Raw genomic sequence first — 9,723 nt, forward strand, 5'->3', positions numbered from 1 at the left:
CGACTTGCTTGAGACAAGGGTGTCACAAACCTTCAATTAAAAGTAAAGTCGGGGGGATCCCCGGGTGGCGCAGCGGTTTGGCTCCTGCCTTTGGCCCAGGGCGTGATCCTGGAGACCCGGGATCGAATCCCACGTCGGGCTCCCGGTGCATGGAGCCTGCTTCTCCCTCTGCCTGTGTCTCTGCCTCTCTCTCTCTCTCCTCTCTCTCTCTCTCTGACTATCATAAATAAATAAAAAAATAAAAATAAAAAAAGTCGGGTCCTGGGCGCGGAGGCTTCTGGGAGCATAAAAGATGACAACAGCAGCTAGGCCAACTTTTGAACCTGCGAGAGGAAAAGGAGGAGGTGATTTGAGCCAACTCTCACAGCAGTATTGAAGTAGAGACCAACCTTCTCATACAAAGATAAAATATAGACCAACTACTCAGGATGCCCCTGAAGAGGTTCGCAACCGTCACTTCAGGAGGGAGCTGGAAGAGAGAGAACGAGCTGCTGCAAGAGAAAAAAATAGAGACCGTCCAACAAGGGAACATACAACCTCCTCGTCGGTGTCAAAGAAGCCTCGGTTAGACCAGATTCCTGCTGCCAACCTTGATGCAGATGATCCTCTAACAGATGAGGAAGGCGAGGATGAAGATTTTGAAGAGGAGAGTGATGATGATGACACTGCGGCTCTTCTTGCAGAACTAGAAAAAATTAAAAAAGAAAGAGCTGAAGAGCAGGCCAGGAAGGAACAAGAACAGAAAGCTGAAGAAGAAAGAATACGTATGGAAAACATTTTGAGTGGAAACCCTCTCCTTAAATTCACTGGTCCATCCCAGCCTCAGGCCAACTTCAAAGTTAAAAGAAGGTGGGACGATGATGTTTTCAAGAACTGTGCAAAAGGTGTCGATGATCAGAAGAAAGACAAAAGATTTGTAAATGATACGTTGCGATCTGAATTTCACAAAACGTTCATGGAGAAATATATTAAATAGTGCAGTTTTAGGTGCTTAATTAAAGACTGTAAGGTGTAAAAAAATAAATAAAATAAATAAAAGTAAAAATAAAGTCGTATCTGCAACCACAATAACGCGAAGCACAGTGAAACGAGGTCTGCCTATAGCTGCAAAATCCCAATAGCGTTAACAAAATCCTAACCCAGGGTCAACTGGGTTGACCTAACCTATCGTCAACTGTCTAATCAGTATTTTCCAATTAAAAGAGATGCACAAGAGGTTTATTTCTGTTATCCAAGCTGTAAAAATTTTAGTCATTACCAATAACGATAAATGTACTGGCTCCAACTTATACATACATGATTTTATACAGAAACAAAAAAAATCCTTATAATAAACTTCCCAGATTTAGAATTTTCCAATGTTCATGCCAAGTAATTGGGCAGAAATTCAAGAATTTCCTGTTCATCTAGGCCTTTTTTTATTTTATTTATTTATTTTTTTTGTGGTCTCTTGATAAATAAGCAGTACACTTGGTATTCTTTTTTTATTTTTTTGACTTCGGACTATCACTAAGAAACCACATTAGGGTTTCTACTGTCCACACTAATGATTAAAATTCAATTGTCCTCATGTTTTTAAGCATTTTTTTTTCATTTGTTTCTTAACCCAAAAAAGAAAAAAAAACTACTGGCCTCATAAATTCCTACTATTTTGTTTTTGTTTTTGTTTTTTTGTATTCATGAGAGACAGAGAGAGAGAGAGGCAGAGACCCAGGCAGAGGGAGAAGCAGGCTCCATGCAGGGAGCCCGATGTGGGACTCGATCCCGGGTCTCCAGGATCAGGCCCTGGGCTGAAGGTGGTGCTAAAACCACTGAGCCACCCAGGCTGCCCATAAATTCCTACTATTAATTAGTTAATATATTTATTTATTTTTAAAGTTTTTATTTATTTATTTGAGAGACAGAGAGAGCTGAGAGCATGAGCATGACGGGGAGGGAGCTGAGGAAGATGGAAAAGCAGACTCCCCGCTGAGCAGGTGGGACTGGATCCCAGGACTCCAGGATCCTAACCTGAGGTCAAGGCAGGTGTTCAACCAACTGAGCCACCCTGGTGTCCCAAATTCCTACTATTTAAAGTCAAGTTTAAAGAAACACTTTAGTTAACTTCCAATGAAAACCTCCAATAATTTTTCAAAAATAATGGAAGACTTTTAGGAAAGTTAGATTTTCTTTTTTCAAGTGTTTGGCACTTCAACAACTAAGTTCATAATAATTGTGTTGTAGCAACGTTTATATTGAAAATCTCCTTTAAAACATTTATATGTATAATTGTATATGGCATGGCAATTTACAGACTTGTGATTGGTGTAATTGGTGTCTGGGTCCTTAAAATATAATTTTGGGAATTTAAGCAAGTCTCAGAGGCTTAATGTTACTCGGAGAATCATCAGAGTAAATGTATTTATACAATTAAAGCCTATTAGAAAGTGGCTCTCTGGGACTCTTGGGTGGCTCAGCGGTCGAGCGCCTCCCTTTGGCCCAGGGCGTGATCCTGAAGACCTGGGATCAAGTCCCACGTCGGGCTCCCTGCATGGAGCCTGCTTCTCCCTCTGCCTGTGTCTCTGCCTCTCTCTCTGTGTCTCTCATGAATAAATAAATAAAATCGTTTAAAAAGTGGCTTTCTTTTCCTCAGTTGAAGTTCAACCATGAGTCATACCTTGTTCCCTGTATTTACAGGATGACACAGTTACAGGAACCATATATGTATATTTGGTTCACTTTAACACCAAAAGCCTATGATCTGTATGCTATGCTCATCTTTAGAAAGGAGCATTACAGTATGGCTAATTGTACATATTTTTACATCTTCTCAACCGATCCTCAACCTCCTTAAGCAACGGAAATTTCAGAATACCAACCTAAACGAGTATATATGAAGTAAGTTACAATTCCATTCTATAAGCCTAGCCCCAAATATGTAGAATGTGAGACAAACTACCCTCTTATTCTCTACGTGGGCCTCCAGCAGAGGATCTGTCTTCATCTCCTGGAGGTCATCTGCTGAATCTCTGCTAATCAGTCCATGTCAAAGGCAATCAGAATTTTGTCCAATTACAAAAACACTCATCCTCTAATCTATCAAAAGCAACTGTGTATAACACTCATGCTCTAGAAGATTAAATCACATGCTATTAATGGGCCATCTGAGGGAAGCATACTTTAGTGACTTATAAAACAGTAGCCTATCAAGTTATTTATTTCACTAGTCCTTGGAGCTTCTCTCTTTTGCATCCCTGAATCAACAAGTACTTACTGAGCTCCTACCATGTGTCAGGCACTGGGTTAGTGCTTGGGGATATAAAATTAAACAAAACAAGCGTAGTCTTTCCTGTGTAAGGACATTATTGCAACCAAAAACTGTGACCACATTAATATAGTCGAGGTAGAAGGAGGTAGAGATCTAAGTAAGATATAAATTCTTTTGGAAAGAATGTCTCCCTCCTTGAACACCAATAAAAAATAAATTTATTATTAAAAAAAAAAAAAAAAAACAGGGGATCCCTGGGTGGCGCAGCGGTTTAGCGCCTGCCTTTGGCCCAGGGCGAGATCCTGGAGACCCGGGATCGAATCCCACGTCGGGCTCCCGGTGCATGGAGCCCGCTTCTCCCTCTGCCTGTGTCTCTGCCTCTCTCTCTCTCTCTCTCTGTGACTATCATAAATAAATAAAAATTTAAAAAAAAAACAGAACATAAAGACTCCTAACTCTAGGAAATGAACTAGGGGTGGTGGAAGGGGAGGAGGGTGGGGGGTGGGGGTGAATGGGTGACGGGTACTGAGGGGGGCACTTGACAGGATGAGTACTGGGTGTTATTCTGTATGTTGGCAAATTGAACACCAATAAAAAATAAATTTATTATTAAAAAAAAGAGTGTCAAAAAAATAAAAAATAAAAATAAAAAAAGAATGTCTCCCTCTTTGACTTCCACTATAGTTTTCTTCTTCTATAGTTTATTCAAAAACATATACTCACTGAACATTGCCCACAAGGCAGCAGGCGTGGTGGGTTGCTCTGGAGAATGCCGACATAAAAACAGATACAGAATTTGTAAACTAGTAGAGGAGACAGTATTAGACAAAAACTTACAGAAATAATTAATAGATAATGCTTGTTTACTAAGAGCCATGAAGCAGAAATACAAGCACTAAAGAGGACTATTGTACTCTATTCCAGACCAGAGTCTAGATCTATGCTTGTTCATCTCTGTACCATCCACAAAGCTTGGAAAAGGACACTGAAAAAAACTGGCACTTAAATGAATATTTGTTGAGTGATTGAGCCCTGGATTTCAGAACTAGGTCAGAAAATATCCCTCTTGAAAAGTGAAAACATTAATCAAAATGAGTAGGTGTGGTATTTATTATCCTATTCAAGACTATTTCCAATTCTCCTCTTCTAAGCATGTTGTAGAACTGTCCTTTCCTATCATTTTGAGGACACACATGACCATATGACTTGCTTTTAAGATTTTTTTTAGTCTATTTATTTGTGAGAGACACACAGAGAGAGGCAGAGACCCAGGCAGAGGGAGAAGCAGTCTCCATGCAGGGAGCCCGACACGGGACTCGATCCCCCGGGGTCACACCCTGTGCGGAAGGGAGGCGCTCAACCCTTGAGCCCCCAGGGGCCCATATGACTTGCTTTAACCAAGGAAATGTTATTAGAATTGATGTGTATCACTTCCAAGGAAAAGCCCGGAAGAGGAAGTGTGCAGTTAAATGCATTTCCTTTCCTTACGACAACAATGTTCTAGCCCAGGGATGATCTCCTAGCCTCGCCCTCTGGCTGAGCACGCCATGCAGCAGAGCCTCACCCACCAGGCAGATACGTTTAAGCTAATGGAGACATAACCTTGATTGTTTTAGGCCTCAGAGACTTTAAGGATTATTAAGGATCGTAGCCTTTCACCTAGCCCTGACCGACGGACAACCCGGATAAAGTTAGACATCTATAGGAAGTGCGTGTAATGGGGGTCGGGGGTAGGGAGGAGGCCCAGCTACAGGAATATAAAACAAACTGCCGGTAAGATTAGAGAGCTTCCCGGTCCTCAGCAAAAGACGTGCGGTGCTCCTTTCAAAGGGATCCTAGAAAATGCGATATGTCCGTCATGAGAAAGTTGATTAGCATTTGTGTGTATGCGACTGATAACTCTTAAAAGAGCGGACGAAAAAAGAATGTTGTCAATGTGTCTCTCTACTCTGATTTTAATTACCACTTATCATTACAGAATTTTGGTAAGCATGAAAAAGGCTCCCACGCTGGAACCTGTTAGATGAAGTTACCTGCTGAGTAAACACTCAATTTCCTTGTCCAGATTCTGTATTCACGGAGCAACTTGTCTCTGTTTTGGATTCTGGGATAGATCTTATTAGCCCTGCCAAATATACCTGTTACTAGGAACTAATAACTTGACACATATTTGATAAATCATTCTCCTGTGAATATAATTAGTATATATTTTATAAACCTGACCATTTGGGGATAATTTTATTTTTAAAGTTTCTAAATATACATTATTGAGAATGAGGCCCTACATCAGAGTCACTTCTACTAAGGTACCGATGCCCCAAACAACACTCAGTCTGAAATGGCTGTCAGCGTTATGTGATGCGACATTTGGTGCTGGAACACAACACTGTCATTGTCTTAACTAAAATAGCAGCCATGACTGGAAAGAGTTTTATAGGTTGAAGTTACGAGAAATAAGAAGCATTTAAAATAATAATATTGAGCTTTAAGTTAGACATGATGCAGGAGTCAAACTATTAAATGTTAAATTGTTGAAAGGACTGCTGAATTTTTAAAAATAATCTTTTCAAACTAGACTATCTTTTAACATCTAAGGTATTTATTTTTTGACATTTGTAAAATATTACCATTTTTTGACATTTGTAAAATATTGCCATCATGAATATTTTAAGAATTGGTACTAGTGTTATGTATTTTATGGGAAAGGTACTATTTTTCTATGTTATATGATTCATAAGCTCAACCAAATTCTTAAGTATAATTTTATTATTCTCAAACTCCCATTTTCTTCCAGTTAAATATATTCTTAATTTTATACAAAGGAATGTAAGAGTAGGGCAAGAATTCATGTAACAGATATTTGAAATGCAATGAACTTGACTACAGAATTATCTATTCCCTTAAGCAATGCGTTTCAGTAATTTTTCTCAGGTAACGCCATATGTACTTACTGTACTGGACAAAATTCAATGGAGGAGAAGTATAGTCAATGATTTCAAAAACCGTAACTGGAACCAAAGAAATGCATTGGCCTTAACATGAAACAAGATGCCTCAATACAGTAAAAGTAATGAAAAATAAATTTAGCACAAATCATTATTAACAACATTAAATAACAAAAACACTAAACTTATTAAAGATGAAAGGGTAAGTGGCAGTTAACTGATCATTTTTAAACTATTCCAAGAAAACCCTACAGTCTACGGCTTATTTTCCTTCGTGCATAATATTATGTAGGAAACAATTTTTCAATTCATGCAATAATATTTATACTGCACTTTTCCATATAAATGTGCTCATAAATATTAATCAATTCCCACAACACTGTGAGAAAGCTAAGAATTATCCAGAGTTGACAGACTGAGAGCTTAAAATGATGTTGGGCTATGATGCCAAGGACTGCTGAGGGAATTAATAGGAGAGCTGACAACAGAGTCAAAATCCTGGCTCCTGGCTGCTGCCAGGGTAAAGGGAACTGTCACGAGCTTCCCTGTCCTGTCCTGACTCCCGCGCTCCGCGGTGACACCAGGCCTCACGGGCACCTTCTCCTCTGTTACCCCGGCAAGGTCACAGTCTTCTAGCCTCGTTCTGAGGTTCAGTCCTCCTCCACAGGGAACATAAAGAGCACTTTCAAATCCGTTTTTCAGAAACCCGCTTCAGTAGGGCATCCCTAAGTCCGAATGACACAGACTATTTAGAGCCAAGAAGGACTGTCGTTGCATTCTGCGAAGCTAAAACCAGGACACCGGGACTGACTTCTCTGAACTCTCAGCGATGAGTATCTTTGCACACTTTTAATCTGAGGAAGCTTGCAGTTTGTATGCGGACGCTGGTGACTAACTGTCCCGGTGACTCAAACCTGAAGGTCTCTCGGCACAGAGGACTTGCTGTGTCAAAACTAGGGGGATGGGATCCCTGGGTGGCGCAGCGGTTTGGCGCCTGCCTTTGGCCCAGGGCGCTATCCCGGAGACCCGGGATCGAATCCCACGTCGGGCTCCCGGTGCATGGAGCCTGCTTCTCCCTCTGCCTGTGTCTCTGCCTCTCTCTCTCTCTGTAACTATCATAAATAAATAAAAATTAAAAAAAAAAAACTAGGGGGGGTCCCAGGCAGACCCAACTGTTGGTTGTCTAACCTCTAGGTAATGAAGTACGCTGATGCTTCTTCGTTTTATGTGACTGGTGAGATGAACGTAAGCAGGTGTCTTATTTCTGCAGGTAATCAGATAAACATTCGGTAAAACGAAATTTGAGCAAAAATTTCCAAAGTATTTCTTAAACATACCCGGTAGCGAGCTGTGGCCAAATCTTCATAGGTAGTAAAAATCTCACCTACAGTAGTCAAATTGCCGCGGGGTAGGACCATCGGTGTCCATAAATCCCATACTGAGAACTCAAGATTCTATCCTTAGGGATCCGACGGGAGACGTCTAATTCCCATGTCCCACCTCCAGGACTCTTCCCATCTGTGGCCCTGCCCTCAGCCATCCTATTGTAGAGCCCTCAAGAGTCCTAAAGAGTCAGGGACATGGGAAACTGCGCAAGGTTCTCCAGGACACACAGGGGTCGGAATGGCTACCCCGGTTCTCTGCCGTGGCTCCCCGACCTGTCGAACCCTCTAGGTGAGATCCTCTCCTTGAGACTGTAGTCTGGCTGGCTACGACCCGGGAAGCCGGAGGCGCTCCCCCCTCTGGGGTCTCTCATCATCCCCTCCTTCGTCAGTGCTCAGCCAGGAGGACAGAAGTAGACATCAGGCTCGTTTCAACCACCCAAGGTGGTCTCAGTGCTCACCTGGGCCCCTCTGGTGCTCTTCTTCCCACCTCCTTGTTGAACTCTTCCCTCCTTTTGGGAGAGACACCAGCTGTGATGTCATCAATCACCCACTTCTCCACCGTGGATGGAAGAGACCGCTGGGTCCCCTGGTCCCCTGGTTCTGGCTCTTCTACAGCGACTTCCTAGCCGTGTGACTAGGAGCAAGTTTGTTTGTTAATCTTGTTTTTCCAACCTTTTTTTTTTCTTTTTAAACTTTGTTTCCTCGTCTGGAAAAATGGGGATTTTTATAGGATTTGCAGATATAGGCTGTTCTGAGGCTTAAATAAGTTAATAGATGTGAGATGCTTATAAAAAGTTTGACACAAAGTAAACCTTCACTAAGTTAGTTAATAATATTTTTAATTTTGTTGTGATTATTTAAACACGAGCTTTGAATTATAAAAACAGTAATAGTAACTTTTTGTTTGTTTCTCAGAAGCTGGTCCTTACAACAGAAAGCCTTTCTTTTAAGATTCTTGTTTCTGGCAAAGACTCAAAAGTCTACTTTGAAACTCGGGTGAAAAAATAACTCTTCATTTAGGTTCTTTTGTTTCCTTCTCTCCCTAAGGACCTAGATCTCAGTCTTTTGCTCCACCTCCAACTATGAGAGGAGTGTCCCTCAGTACCAAATTAAGGAGCAAAGAGAAGAAAAATTACTAGGTGATATTATTGCCCTTTGCCAGTTACGTGACCTTGGCAAGTGGCTTAAATCCTGAGCCCTGGGTTTCCTCGTCTATGGGGATAATAACGATTCAGTGATCGAGTAAATCAATCAACAAAAACTTGCTGAGTACTGTGCTTCAGAAACCTTGTCTGGTCCATAAAAACAAGAACCAGACCCAGTCCCTGCCCTCACAGAGTTTATAGCCTCGCATAAAAGAGATTAAACCAACAATCACAGACAAATCTAGTAAGTTCAATTGTCTTGAAAGCAGTAAAAGGGACCTCAGCCTGGTCAGGGTGTCCTCCTGAGGCAGGGACACGTAAGCTGAGACCAGGGGTGGGGAGTGAGGTGCGCTGGGGTAGGGGGCAGACGGATGGCCACGGAACTTAGCCAGCTGTCTTATTTCCGTAGGTAATCACGCACACATGGGGCAAAGTTAAATTTTGGTAAAAAAATTTTGAATTTGTCATAGTAAAATAATGCCATGTGCAAAGGTGTGACACCGTAAGGAATCTTGGGACTTCCCAGAGGCTGAAACAGGGCCGTCGCGACTGGAATGAACAAAGGGAGGAGCGGGGGCAAGAGGTAAGGAGGGAAGGTCGAGGGGCCAGATGTGCAGGCTCTATGGACTCCAGACTGTGAAAATGTAATGAGATAATAATAATGAAGATAAAATTTTGGCACATAGTAACCTTTCACTCAACAGTGATTCCTTCCTGCAAACATAGAGTTCCTTACCTTCATCATCGTTTTTCTTAGTGCTCTTAATTTTTCAGTACATTAAGCTGAGTCACTTCACTCACACATTCCCATTTTCCATGTATCTCCTCCAGTCTATGACCATTGCCAAATAATGCAAGATTTTTTTTGAAATTACTCGTTTTTTCCTTACAGTATGTTATGATGGGGGTCATATATATGAATATATACAGATTTATGTGTCCTACTCATATATACAAGTTTATAAATGTTAAACAGTAAAGAACAAAATTACTTTTTGTCC

The 9,723-nt window shown here is 41.3% G+C and overlaps 1 pseudogene; it reads left to right on the forward strand.

Annotated features, from left to right (window-relative positions):
- Positions 1-292: 292 nt before the first annotated feature.
- Positions 293-976, forward strand: LOC112658480 (spliceosome-associated protein CWC15 homolog; annotated as a pseudogene).
- The last annotated feature ends 8,747 nt before the right edge of the window (positions 977-9,723 follow it).

Source organism: Canis lupus, chromosome 12 (assembly GCF_003254725.2).
Source record: "Canis lupus dingo isolate Sandy chromosome 12, ASM325472v2, whole genome shotgun sequence".
Classification (NCBI taxonomy): domain Eukaryota; kingdom Metazoa; phylum Chordata; class Mammalia; order Carnivora; family Canidae; genus Canis; species Canis lupus.